The sequence below is a fragment of the Helianthus annuus genome, chromosome 7 (genome assembly GCF_002127325.2).
Source record: "Helianthus annuus cultivar XRQ/B chromosome 7, HanXRQr2.0-SUNRISE, whole genome shotgun sequence".
NCBI lineage: Eukaryota > Viridiplantae > Streptophyta > Magnoliopsida > Asterales > Asteraceae > Helianthus > Helianthus annuus.
This window is the reverse complement of record NC_035439.2, coordinates 103,357,421-103,371,869: the sequence shown is the minus strand read 5'-3', so window position 1 is coordinate 103,371,869 and position 14,449 is coordinate 103,357,421. Positions and strand designations below refer to the sequence as shown.

General features: G+C 37.1%; 1 long non-coding RNA gene across 2 annotated transcripts; it reads left to right on the top strand.

Moving 5' to 3' along the window:
* The first annotated feature begins 10,036 nt into the window (after window positions 1-10,036).
* On the top strand, window positions 10,037-11,871 carry LOC110938431. Of its 2 annotated transcripts, XR_002591390.2 has the most exons (5): window positions 10,037-10,420; window positions 10,501-10,591; window positions 10,918-11,281; window positions 11,491-11,544; window positions 11,625-11,871. It is a non-coding gene; the product is annotated as an uncharacterized LOC110938431 (long non-coding RNA). The 2 variants fall into 2 exon arrangements; XR_002591389.2 differs by having other exon boundaries at window positions 10,501-11,281.
* The last annotated feature ends 2,578 nt before the right edge of the window (window positions 11,872-14,449 follow it).

Sequence of the window (14,449 nt, the reverse complement as noted above, 5' to 3'; positions counted from 1 at the left end):
GATGCGGAACTGGAGGTCTGGGAGGTATTGGATACCCATGAGCGGAGTAGTCCGGTGGTCCCATGTTTCCATGTGCTCCGTCAGGGTAGCGCGCATTATATCTTGCCGACACCACATATGGGTCGCGCTCATAGCCGTAGTTGTATTGTGCTTGTGATGGTTCGAACGGGTTGTAAGCCGTTGGACCTGTGTAAGCAGGTATGGGTTGGTCATACCCAAATGGTGGCGAATTTTGTGCAGCTGGTGCGGAGTTCGCCTCCTGTATAGGACTTGAAGGTCCTTCTTCTCGTAGTGGCGGATAGTGGCTACTACTAGAATGTCGAGGAGTGCTGAAGTGGATACCCCCTCCTCCTCGTGTAGACATACGAGCATTTGTCCTCCTACGCCTTGGCGGATCAGGTATTACTGGTTGCGCCGGTGGCGGAGGTGGTGGCGTAACTGCCTCAAAGCGTGAATCCTCAGAGGGATCCTGTGGATGTCGCGGTTGTTGTGATGTCTGTTGAGGTGGCGTGTAGTACCACTCATGTCGGTCAAACAACGCTTGGAAACTGTCAGGTCCTTGATAGGGCGTTCCATGGAAGGATGACCCATCAGAAACTTCTATCGGATGCGTGGGCGTACCACGAGCTGGTTCAGTAGGATCCTCATCTTCCTCCATGGGATCTTCAGAAAAGTGGTCTTGTGGCCCTAGTGGGACAAAACCTGATGGTTCCTGTATGTAGTCAGCCGGATTAAACTGACCTATGTAATATGGAGTAGGGTCGTCGTAATTTCGGTGTGATACCGAACGTTGTAGAGGTATGAAGGAAGGTTGTGGGTTGTTGGGATCATTTTCTGAGTTTGGTCCAAAGGAGTGCCGGTAGGATGGCGTCGAGCTGTGCGAAGTGGAATGCCTCGCGGGTTCGTAAAGATCTCTTCGTCTTTGTGGCTCTTCGCTCCGTGTCATCGAAGGATGTCTTGTACCAGATGGCCCAGCCTCGTTATCGTGATGTGTCACGATTTCTCCTCTGCCTCTTCTTCCCCTTCCTCTTCCTCGGAATATAACATGTGGCATTTTCCTGCTCCAAAATTTATTAAAAATCGAATCGAAAATAAAGACAAAAAGGAGTAAAAATCCGAATTTGTCCTAAGTTATTGTCTAGACTCAAGTATGTGCAATTGTGTCATTGAGATTAAACACAATAGGATAGTGTTTAATTCACTCAATGTTGGCTCTGATACCAACCTGTCACACCCCGATTTCCACGTGTTTCACCGGTGGGCCCGGTGGGGGATTACCGTGACGATGTTGGCAACAATATAGTCAAACCACACAATTATATAATGCACAGCGGAAGCATAAGATAAATATATAAACTTCAACCTCTGGTTGTAATATCAAATGTATTACAGGGGTTGAATATATCCACAGTGGATCGTAAATAAACATAAAGTATTGTTCCATCAGATACTGCAATCAAGCTTGCGAGACTTATCCCGACGCTAGGGAGCTAATACCAGCCAATTTATGTTTAGGTACCTGCACTTAATCTTTTTGGGGAAAATACGTCAGTTTACACTGGTAAATACATTCAACTGACACATTTGAAAATGTTTATTAAAATTGATTTGAATGCACAAGGCACAAACTCTTTTATAACTTGGGAAAATTATAATAAATCTTGTGAACGTTTTACATGTCCTTTTATGCGTTCAGTAGCTCGGGTCGTGCCGGGTTAAAGATTTATAGACACACCACGTTTGCGTAAAACCGTAGTATAAAAACCAACGGCTACGTCTTTTAATTTAATGTCGACACTTTATACCGGGTGTACGCCTACACCGGGATGTCGATGGTCGTGGCCATTTCGTAAAATGATGCCAAGGATATCCGGGACAACGGTCATTAAACCCCCCAAAGGCTTATAAGCAACAAAACTGTTTAAATGAGCCGATCATATTATTTAATTAACCACCTAAGCGATGGAAGAATATAATGCTCAATCAAGCGGTATTAATATACCGTAACCCAAGCCCATATAGGGGAAATAAGTTAAAGTATTTACCTTTGCAAGTATATTTCCTTAATAGGATTAAATCACCGATAGCTTTTACTGGGGCTCCTAATCTGGAACGAAGGTTTTAATTAACCTCTTAGGATCCTAACGGGTCGTTATAATGGCCGTAGCCTAGACCGGTTGGTTCTGATATATTTAGATAGGGTTTAATCGCGTGAAAGGCGAAAACCGAGAATGGAGTGTGATTCTGTCCCAATAAGTCCGGAGACTTGTTTTATATGGGTTAATGGTTCACACTCTGGATTTTGGGGTTCAAATGATATTATTTGACCCGTATCGGCTCATTTATGAAAACTAGTTTCATAAGCCGAACCGTGCGCGCAAAAAGGCGAAACGGTTAACCATGAGAGTCGTACGCTTATTTCCTAAGTCAATATGCCTTAAATGGGTTGTGGTATCAGTAGGATACCTTCCGTGCTGCCCGTAACGAGTTTAAGTTTATATTATGCCCCGTAGGGGCTTTTCGGTCATTTTAAAGACTTTAAAAGGGCTTTTCGAGCTCTACAGGAAATTTGAGTTTCCCGAACAGCTTATAAAGCTTAAAATACTTTATTTATTATTTAAAATCAATAGCAACTGGAATCGGGTCAAAAGACCTTGTAGAACTCATGTTTTGGCCGAAAAGGGCATATTCGGTATTAACCGAACCGTAGCCATAACCGCAGGTTATGAGCAAAGTAAAAATTATTAAAAATCTTTAAAATTCCCAAAATATTTATTTATAATAGTGGGTAAAAGATTTGGTGACGAAATCTTGGTTTAGATAGGCGTTATGCTATTTGCGCCGTTAATTACTAAAGTTTACTTTAAATGCGCCATTTAGCATAACTCTCATTCTAGACCTCGGATTGACGTGAAACTTTACGGACATGCTTATAATTTAATAAGCAAGGTTCTGGTCCGTTCACGTGTCCGAATTACTCGTTTTAATTTCAAAAGGCCGTTACGGTCAACTTTTAGGAGAATGACGGAAATACGTAAAAGACTCGGATAACTCATGAACCGATCACAGAGGTTTATACCAACATGTGACCTGGTCCTAAGAGAGTCCTAAGGTATATTTATACCTCACTAAAACGGGTCAGAACTGAAGTCAAAGCAAAAGTCAAACTTTTGCGACATTCGGCTCCGAACCGGTTCAATATAGCAAATGGTCGATTCAAACGAGCGCAAACAAGTTTATATACTTATTATCATGTTTTATGATTGCCAAAACAGGTTCCATAACATATACATTACAGATTATGCATAAATCGCTAAAATAGCTTTCTGTTGACTTTTTAACCGCACGTTTGACTCGATATTTGACATAGTTAGAGTGGTGATCAGGGGGAACCTTTTTAGAGGTTTATTACCCACATAATTACCTACTCAAAACTACTTTTGATCCGTCATAAGACTGAACCATTTGCAAGTTATTGTAATGACAACCGTTAGTTACGACGGTTGTGTTTATAGGCTAAAACTATGGAAATGTGAAACCACAAAGGGTTAGATCACTTACAGAAGTTAAGGCAAGACTTAAGAACACAGAGGAATACTTTAGAGCTCTTGGAATGATCAGATGAATGAGTTTTGAGGTGTGTTCTAAGTTGTGAACAAGTATGCCTATTTATAGTGCAAACCAAGCTCCAAGATCATCACACATTGGTCTACAAGTGACCATGAATGATGGGCAGGTGGCCTAGAGTGTCATGGGTCGAGTAGGGGGCACCCATGCCTCATTGATTGATGTTTGGTCGTTCAAATGCTCCAAAAGGCAAGTAGTTACAAGCATTCTGCATCTGGGCGTCTAATGCGGCCCGCATGGGAGTTCCATGCGTTTATAATGCGGGCCGCCTGGGATTTAAATACCAGACGAGTAAAAGAGGAGGCTCGCGGCCCGCCTCAACTTAACCAGACATGCAATGCGGGTCGCGTAGGGCCTGTTTTTCAGATTTTTAAAATCTTTTGAAATGATTACGAAATCCTGGTAATTAATAACGAAATCTTTCGTAATGATTTACCTGACCTTTCGGGTTTGAAGGGGTAACTTTGCGGTTTGGCCCTCGGTTATTTACCGATAGGGGCCTCGTGTTATTTACCTGCGCTATTAAGTCCCCGTTTATTTTATTAATTGTTCAGAAAGCCTTAACTTTCATTATTGACGCTTTTAACCCTTCTCATACGAATTTGAGTATAACTCTTTCGTTTTAAAACGGAACTCCGCGGAATTTATACAGTATATTCTAGTGAGCGTATAATACTGTTACGAAGCCTTGGGAACGTTAAAGGGTCACTCAGAGGTAATATTAAACATGTTGACACAGTTAACCCCTGTAGCTTGTAATCTCTCACTTTCTTCCGCGTTTCGTTTCCGTACGATCTATGATTTATTCGTTTGAAGGTTCAAGCGTTATTTAGGGTTACTATACAGTATATTTACCCTTGTTGACATTTATAACCCTCGAATTTTATATACTTTCAAGGTTTGTCAAAATTAGTCCTTTATTTATTATCGATGCCTCGTGTAAACAAATGACACGTGTTAACACATCATTGGACACAAAAATTCGAGGTGTTACAATATGCCACAACCTCCTCTTACTCAACCCATTACACCGACCTATATGTTTGGGCAACAACCAAACTATTTTCACAACCTATGGTTCCATCGATTTGGCTCGATTTTTCGCCGGAAGCGATGCAAAATTTCTAAGCGTTTGGGTCATATAGAAACCCATGTCATTTTGTAGAAGAAAGTGAAGAGCGAGAGCTACCCTACGTCAAGACGTTGAAGAAGATGAGGGTGATGAGGAATACGTCCAGAAAAGCAATTTGATCCTAATTTGGAAGAAATGCAAGTTGGAAGTGAAGATCATGTAGAGGAGATTGTGAGAAACACTAAAGGCAACAAAAGGGGAAAATTCGCTAACCGAGTGAACCGAATAGAATGGAGTTCTGAGGAGAAAGAAAAGTTGGCTAAAGCATTTCTCCACATATCGGTTGACCGGCAAAAAGGAAACCGTAAAAGAAAAGACGCTTTTTGGAAAGCGGTCCACAAACACTTCGTTGGGCTTGGGGTAGTGTCAATCAAACGCACGATCAACTAAACTCAAAATGAACTTCAATGTTCAGGAAAATTAATTGGTTCAACGACCTCTACATTAAAGCGGTAAAATTTATTATATATTTTAATTAATTTAATTTAACTTGTAATAGTTTTCTAATTTCTTTGTTTTTTAAACATATAGGATCGCATTCGTAAAAGCGGTTGCAATGATTTAAAAGATTTGGAAAAGGCGCAAGAGAATTTTTAGCAAAAGTGCAAAACATAAACAAGCGTTCAAGCACGGTCTTGCATGGAACGTTGTTAAAGAAGCGACCAAATGGGGTCAAATAAACTTGTTAAACGAAGATTCCGGTGGAAGTTCTAGCAAGAGAAAATCATCGGATTCGGCTAACTCTGGGCCATCCGATAAGTCGGTGTCGGGCTTAAACGATGAAGTTAGCCCAACATAACCCAAGAGGAAGGCACAAGTTAGAACTCTGGGTTCGTCGAGCCAAACGACAAGCCAACATGGACTGTAAGCGACGAAATTAGATCTTACGCCCAAAAGAAGGAAGCGATGATGCAAAAGTTGGCCGAGACAAGAGAAGAATATATCCAAGCCTCTACGACCTTGATTAACGAACAACGCGAAAGTGTCGCGCAAGCGGCTAGAGATAGAGATTTTCAAACGTATATTACGTCTCACGAAAATCTCATAGTCAAAGTGCAAAAAGTCTTTATAGTCCGCAACAAGAACTTGTGGAAAAATGGGATTGGCCGATGAGCCGTTACTGGATTTCTAGGACGTTTTATTTTAAAAATTGTCATGTTTTATTGATTTCCGGTTTTTAGTATAATTTAAATTATGTATGGTTATTTTCATTTTACTGAAGTTTATTTTTTATATTAATGAAAATTTCACATTATTTAAATTAAAAAACAAAAAAAAAAGTTTGAGGCTAGGGTAGGCGCTGCCACCACTTACTAGTTAATGGGTATTTGGTGTACTTTTTGATATAGCGAGTGATGGTTGGTCGTGGCTAGGGTACTTACCCTATAGTGTCCCTTTTCCATTTTTTCAAAAAGTCAATAAGTTAAAAAAGTGTTTGACAATGCTAAAAGTGCTTTTTATTTTGACTTTTTGAAAAGAAGTAAAAGCTGTTTTCAAAAGCCACAAAATCCTGGTTTTTAAATGACTTTTGGCTTTTTATCATTAAATTATCAATCTGTTCGTCCCCTTTAAAATAGCATTTTTTAACGGCAATTTCTTTTTATTCCTTGCTGTCTGTGGGACTTGAACCCAATTCCCCCCTCCCAAGGTATTTAAAGGTTTTGTTTTTGCCAATTGACCACTACCCAATTGGTATTAAAATACGGAAACTAACTCCATCATTTTTAGTTATTTTACTTTTTTCACCAAAAAAGCTAAAACAAACATTTTTCTAAAAAGTTATTTAAAAAAAATCATAACTTCATAAGCACTTTTAATAAAAATCACTTTTAAAGTTAAATAAGCAATCTCAAGTTATTTCACTTTTGCTCTATGGTTATAAAATATTTGACTTTTTACTTTTGCTACATGGTTATAAAACATGATGAAACAAACACTTAGGCCTAAGTGTCCGGTGGTGTATGTCATGTTCTCGAGTTTCATTCAACGAATGAAAAGAAAAGATTTGGCGGGATGTAAAAAGGTCGTCTTTCAGAGTTTTTTTAAGGAAAAAAATGGAAACAAAACTTAGATTTATTTCATTTATTTTACTTCCAACTCTCCAGTTTGGAAGGGAATGGTTTTTAACACATAAAATGTTACTTTTCTTTTCATGTCCTTCGAACTGGGAAACCCAGTAGTTAACTAAATCTTTTTCTTTCCACTCCCTTTTTTCTCTCTCTTTAATTCATTTTCTCTTCTTTTATTTCTTTTATTCATAGAAAATTTATTAATACCAATAATGATAACAAGTTAATAATCTATAACAGAATTATGCATAAGAGCAAACATCACAAGCAAAATCTAACGATTTCAAACCGATTTTCATCACTTTCACTTGATATATACTAATAATAAAACTAGAAATTCAAAATATCGAAACTATAAATGTTCGCATAAATGTACGACGGTTTCAGCGTGTGTTTACCGGTGGCAAAAATCCGGCGATTACGTCAGAAACAGAGTGAACGTTCCGGCATCCGTTTGTTAAACACGATCAAAACCCTAGAATTTTAAGCTTATAGAGTAAGTTTGCCCCTTTTGTTAACATGGTTCACGCGCTCTTTTTGGTGAACATAGAGTCTACAAACTTTTAATTTTGTTATTGGTCCCGTTTAAGGGGGACGTGCACCAAGCGGGTAGCCTAGTCCGGGTTCCAACCCATGCCACCACACCGTCACCACCCTAGTGGGTTGGCTTGGTCAGCTGAGAAACCCGCGTGAGATTTGATATTTTCGATAAATTTGACCGTTGTGAAACGGTAACTTTCTTATAAAAATATTTTAAATACTATATATATTTCTTATAGCCACGTAATTTAAACACACGCACTCTCAAAATCCTTCATTACCAAAACCCTCAAAAGTCTCTACAATGGATTCACATAAAAAATCTAGAGGAGTCGGATAGAGAAAACGAGCAAAAGAGGTGTTGGTTCGAGTAAACGAGGTGTCGGTTCGAGCCGAGGTGGTCCTTTTGGTGGTGACGGGTATATGCCACAACCTCCTCTCTTACTCAACCCATTACACCGACCTATATGTTTGGGCAACAACCAAACTATTTTTCACAACCTATGGTTCCATCGATTCGGCTCGATTTTTTGCCGGAAGCGATGCAAAACTTCGAACCGTTTGGGTCGTATAGAAACCCATTTCATTTTGTAGAATAAAGTGAAGAATGAGAGTTACCACTACGTCAAGACGTTGAAGAAGATGAGGGTGATGAGGAATACGTCCAGAAATGCAATTTGATCCTACTTTTGGAAGAAATGCAAGTTGGAAGTGAAGACCATCTAGTGGAGATTGTGAGAAACACTAAAGGCAACAAAAGGGGAAAATTCGCTAACCGGGTGAACCAAATGAAATGGAGTCCTGAGGAGAAAGAAAAGTTGGCTAAAGCATTCATCCACATATCAGTTGACCGGCAAAAAGGAAACCGTCAAAGAAAATACGCTTTTGGAAAGCGGTCCACAAACATTTCGTTGGGCTTGGGGGTAGTGTCGATCAAATGCACGATTAACTAAACTCAAAATGGACTTCAATGTTCAGGAAAATTAATTGGTTCAACGGCTTCTACATTCAAGCGGTAAAATTTATTATATACTTTAATTTAATTTAACTTGTAATAGTTTTCTAATTTCTTTGTTTTTTAAACATATAGGATCGCATTCGTAAAAGCGGTTGCAATGATTTAAAAGTTTTGGAAAAGGCGCAAGAGAATTTCTAGCAAAACATAAACAAGCGTTCAAGCACGGTCTTGTGTGGAACAAATTTTTCGGTACCGGTACAGGTTCCCATTTTTCGGTACCGGTATCAGTTTTCCCCGTTTTTCAATACCGGTTCAGTACCAAACGAGTACCGTGCTCATCCTATTACACCATACCAAACAGAACCCAAGTATACACCCTCTTTAAGCAAAACAAAATTCAAAAGATGAACTAATAACATTTTGCTCGTCGTAAAGATCCACTTTTCTTTTGTATATCTATCTATCTATCTATTCTAATATAATAAAGTGATTTTAACTTATGTGTCATCTTTACATAAACCCACCCTATTATTTTGACAATTGGCATTCTTCTTCTTTCGTTATTTAAATAAGATTACATCTGTGACAACTGGCAAATAACCAATAATTCCGTACAAACTAATCACTATTTTATTTACATAATCTCATGCATTTAGCGTAATTTAATTACGTAACTGTGTCGTAAAACAGATAACAGTGTTAGGACAGGAAAACAATGCTAAAACATATGTTGGTTTTCATCGTATTGCGAAACCAATCAAACAATGTCCTAAAAATTGTTGGTAGAAAGTGCCACGTGCACTATTCACGGTTACACTATTCATGCCAGCAAACCGTGAAATCAGACCGAAACACTGAAAAACGACACTCGGATAACATAACTGAGTCCATTTATATACGAAAACATTATTATGAAAACACATCTTGCAAACAAACAAGACTTTCCGGTATAACGCCCTAATCTCAAAAATGTCCGTTTCGGCTTAAAATATAGCACTTTTAACACATCCGAACCTATAACAAAGCATTTCCGGGACTTCGGAATTATGTCACTTGATGAAAAACACACTAAAACATTTTAAGGATATCAATGGGATGTCCCAAAATCACAAGCTTCCGGTGTTACACCGCTTTGCATTAAACTAGTCCGTTAGCGAACCGGTGAACTAGTGAGCGGTATTTTCGCCACTATAACAACCAAACGAAGACCCTAGCGAACTAGTTAACCATATTTTGACGTCGCAAGTACCCTAAATAAACGTCATAGTATTGATGGTGAATCAAAACCATAGTTCCCGGTATTACATTATACCTTCCATATACCACCCGGTATCGAACCGACGAGCGAACTAGTGGCATTTTTGCCATCCAAAATTAATACACATTAAACTAATAAATTAGTTGAACTTATTGAAAGCCTAAACTAACATTAATACCCAAATTTCCTTAATTAAACTAATGGCTAAAATATCTAGCAAACTAATAAAAAAAAATCTATCTAGTTAACCTACTTTACCAAAAATAATAATAATCTATATAACTATATAAAGCATCTCCCATGTATATAAAGGTAATTTCCATTCTATTTTTTAAGATGGCATACCAAAAGCCAAAACAAATTCCTATATTTTCACACTTTCCTTCCTTTTCTACCCTTTTAAAAAACAGGAATTAAGGTCATGACTAAAAGACCTAATTTTATACCATTCTTTCCCTTCCTACATTCAATAAACTTGTACATTGTGCATTACGAACTTGTGTGTTCCCTTTCATCGGTCATCGATACTAGACGTTATTTATCCTTCACCCTTTCAATTTCCCTTCTCCCTAATATACATTCGTTGAATGTAAGGCAGCCAAATCGAATGTCCTTCCATTTTTCATCTACAATCTTCAATGATGGAGAGGGAAACAGATGTGAGAGTAGGGGAGAATTCCACCGGTCACCACCGTTGATTGAATATATATCGGTTGACAAGTTCTGGGTCTTGTTGACTTGTTCTGCCTTTTCACAGCTTTCAATTTGCGTTTTTAACCCTAAAGAATAAAGAAAACAGGGGTCACACGTATCATACGAGTCAAGAACTGCAATGGGTATGCGGTTTTCTGTTTCATAATCCTCTTCTTGTTGATTAATTTGTGATTTTTTGACGATTTGATTCATATTTTCTTAGAAACCACCTGTAGGAGTTACTCTCGAAACATGGAAGACGAATATTAAATGTTTATCCGTCACATGAACCCGCCACGAGGGTAACGAATCAGGTAAAAACACTACAATCATCTAGGCACACACCCTTCAATTTGACAATTTCATCATGTTTTAGGTATAGAAGATCCTGATCAATGGCATGCCCACAAGGTGTTTGTGTTATTGCCTGAAAGAAACTGATTGTTTGATTTAGTGTTTTATTGAAACAAGTGGACCGAGCTAACAAGCATGGCATTCTTTTGGAAGTTGTGAAAGTGCTCACTGATCTAAACTTCATTGTTATAAAACACACATTATTGTTAAAGAATTGTTTTATTTACTACTATCATTTGTTTTATTTTGATGATTATGAATTTATTTATATTTCACCGAATAGCAGAGATGTTTTACAACACCGGTCACCATCACGGTTACCAGCTAAACAAGGGGTACAGTGCGTTCACCTTTTGTTCAATGGTTGTTGATTCGTTACACCAGTCAGGCATTGTTATTCTTATCATTGAATATATTTTTTTAAACTAAGGTACAGGTTGGCTAAGTTCTTACTCACTGTCATGTGTGTGATACATTTTATAGGCTAATCAGAGAATCAAGTATGAATAATCAAAGTGGGGACCGCTCATTTTTTTGACTATCTAGAAGTTTGTCTCCGCCACAAAGAAGAGATGTTATATTTGAAGCCACAAAGCAAAGATTGAAAGATGTTTTATTTGAAGCGGTCAGGGCAATAACGGAACTAAAAGGTGTTACAAACATAAAGATTCCTTTGTCTAATATGCTTGTCAGATCAATTTTCCCAGCCTCTATAATTCAACAAACTTCACTACTTCTTACATATACATACATTGATAGTATTTGTTATAAATGTTATAATGTTTTTAACAAAGGGTTGCTCTTATAATATATCAATTAATTTGCTAACGTTGATCTTTGTTTTTGATCTATATGACAGGTAACAGAATATTCTAAATAAAAGAATCCTTGATTCCTCTTGGTGACAACTCAGGTAATGTTACCATTCATAAGCAAATGGGTCAAACAACAACTTTTACCAAGATTTCAGTTTACTTTCTTTTACTATTTCAGGCTCTTCAAGCATCTCACTTAAGGATGACATTTCCGGTTGGGTTTATTTAGTTGGCTCTATAGTATATCATTTGTTTTCAGTCTGGTTAGTCAAAGGTCTCTAACATTCTTGTTATTGATTTCTGTACTAATATATGTATGCACATGTTTTAGTATTACACACCGTTCAGGTGTAAATAATAGAATATCTAATGGCGTTGATGGCAGCAGTTAAAAACTTACCCCACCGGTGCGGGTGATTTTATATATACACACAACTTACATATGATTGTTTTATCATTTTAAGATTTGAATTATATTCTTGCCTTGTACTGTCGACTCCGCCGCAACGCGCGGGTTCCCTCTAGTAATAATAATACACTAAAAACCTTTCCCCTCTTTTACGTTCAACAAAGGGGCCCCACCCCTTGATCATGTTTGAAAATATGAAGATTTGAAGCATGGAATTTGATTGGGTGGTTGTTATAACACCATGCTTATTACCATTTCACCTTTCATTTACCACAACCCTTTTCAAACATAAAAATCCCTTCTCATCTTCATCATTCACGGCAGCCAAGACACCCCCATTAAACCTCCTTTTTCATTCACTAAAATCACAAAAATAAGCATAATTTAACCCTTACAAGATCATATACACATGGAGTAGGCATGGAGGATCACTAGGAGTTTTCTTGGAGCTTAATCATCTTCTTGTTTTCTTATTTAACTTGTGCAATATTGTGAGTCTTCTAATCACCATTTTTATGCTTCTTATCACTAGTAAATCATGGAAGTACAAGTTGATTGTCTTGATTTAAAACTAAACATAACCAAAAACCATAATCTCAAACATAATAAACACTAAATATAATTATATTATGTGTTGATTTATTAGATGAGTGTTAGCTAGTTAGCATAAATATGTTGATTAGTGTAGACTCGTTTATATTATCTTGTGATTATGTTAAAGTAGAGTATTAAATATTATGATCTTGTAAGATCATGGTCAAAAATAATGATCTAAACATTTAGATGTTTAGATCTAAGCAAGATCATCACCTTCATAATCCATGAACTTAAACCATAAACTTGAAAGTAAATTTTAATAAATATAACTTTTACAAGTTATTAAGGACATGATTTGTGATATAAATATTTTTAAAAGTCACATAAGCAAGTTTATATGCATGGATGAACTAGTTAAAAATCATGAGGAAATGTGTTGGTTTAATGACCTTGTAAAAAAATACATAAAGTGTCATTAATTTTTTTTAGAAGCATAGAAGCATGGAAAATATATATAAGTTCATGGGAATGAAGATGTTATGAGTTATTGTATACATGCAAAGTTGGTTATTAAAAACTTATTTTGCAATAGGTGGTGATTTAGTGAATTGATTATTGATTTAAACGCGTTTTTGTAACGTGGAAAACGTCATAGTTTAGGGGAAACTATGGCGAATTTTTCTAAAAATCTAATCGCGATTAAAGAGGGGATTAAAAGGTGATTAACAATGTTAAACGCGATTAGTGGTCATAAACGTCATTTTGGAAACCCTAATGAGAATATTTAAGTCTTAAATATTCAATAAGTTTTACGGACTTAAACTTATTCTTTTACAAAAATAAATGGTTAAAAATGTAATCATATATGTATATATATTTTTGGTAAAAAAAAATTATATATATATTTTTTTTGGAAACTGGTCAAGTGCATGTAATATGTGCTATAGGTGTATGTACTAGATACCTATAGGGTGATCAAAATAAATACACATACATGTCCCTACATGGTCCAAGAAATGCTAGTAAATCGGACAATTAAATAAAATGGCCGAAATGGAAATACATAACACTTGAAGACAACAGATTGGGCGTATCGATATCGTGAACAAGTTACTACAAAGTCGAGTCTAAAATAACATATTTTAGACATTAAAACGAGCACATATCTAAACGATCGATAACAAGAATCTGGAAAGTCGAAAACTATACAAAATTTCCAAGTATTTTTCATAGGAAAAATGAACTTATTTAAAGTTTACTACTTGGTAACATTTTGGTAAAAATTGCAAGATCATGTTAATGGACTCATAAAGTTAGAATTGGGCTTATCAAAGCTAGTAATGAGCTAGGCCCAAATTCCTTAATACATGGGCTATGGCCCAATGACAATATAACATGGGCTCGGCCCAATGACATGGGCTCGACCCAATAACATTAAAAGATGGTTTAGATACGGTAACATAGATGACATGGGCTCGGCCCAATGGCATGAGCAAGGGCTCAATTACACGTGTGCGCGACACGAAGACATATGAAGGGTGAAGCCCGTTCACCTATAATTCAATACGTATAGAATACATGTATGTACATAACAATCGAGCGAGTAAACTATCAACGCTCTAAAATACAAAGTTGTTCCAAAGATGACAAACGAGAACATAATAAAGAATTCAAGATGAACAACTTGTACGAGGTCCGAAAGACCTAGTGTCTAACGAGATTAGTACACATGTAGGTTATTGACACGTACGGACGCTCACTTCGATATCATAGTACACGAAACGCAAACTTGTGAGTTCATGTCCCCCTTTTCTCTTAACTGTTTTCGAATTTATAACTCTTGGGGGTGAAATACATGTTACATATGTTTCAATGGTATGATTTGGCTATGAAATGAACTATTAGATCATGTGAGCATAGGCTGAAACTGAAATGCCAATAACTCTCATAAGAAACATGGACAAAGGTTAGATCTAACGGGTACGGCCGAGCCCCACTCATGGTCCATTTATGACTACTTAGAGTGCTTTTGTGTCCCAGTCGAGGTGATTCGACAA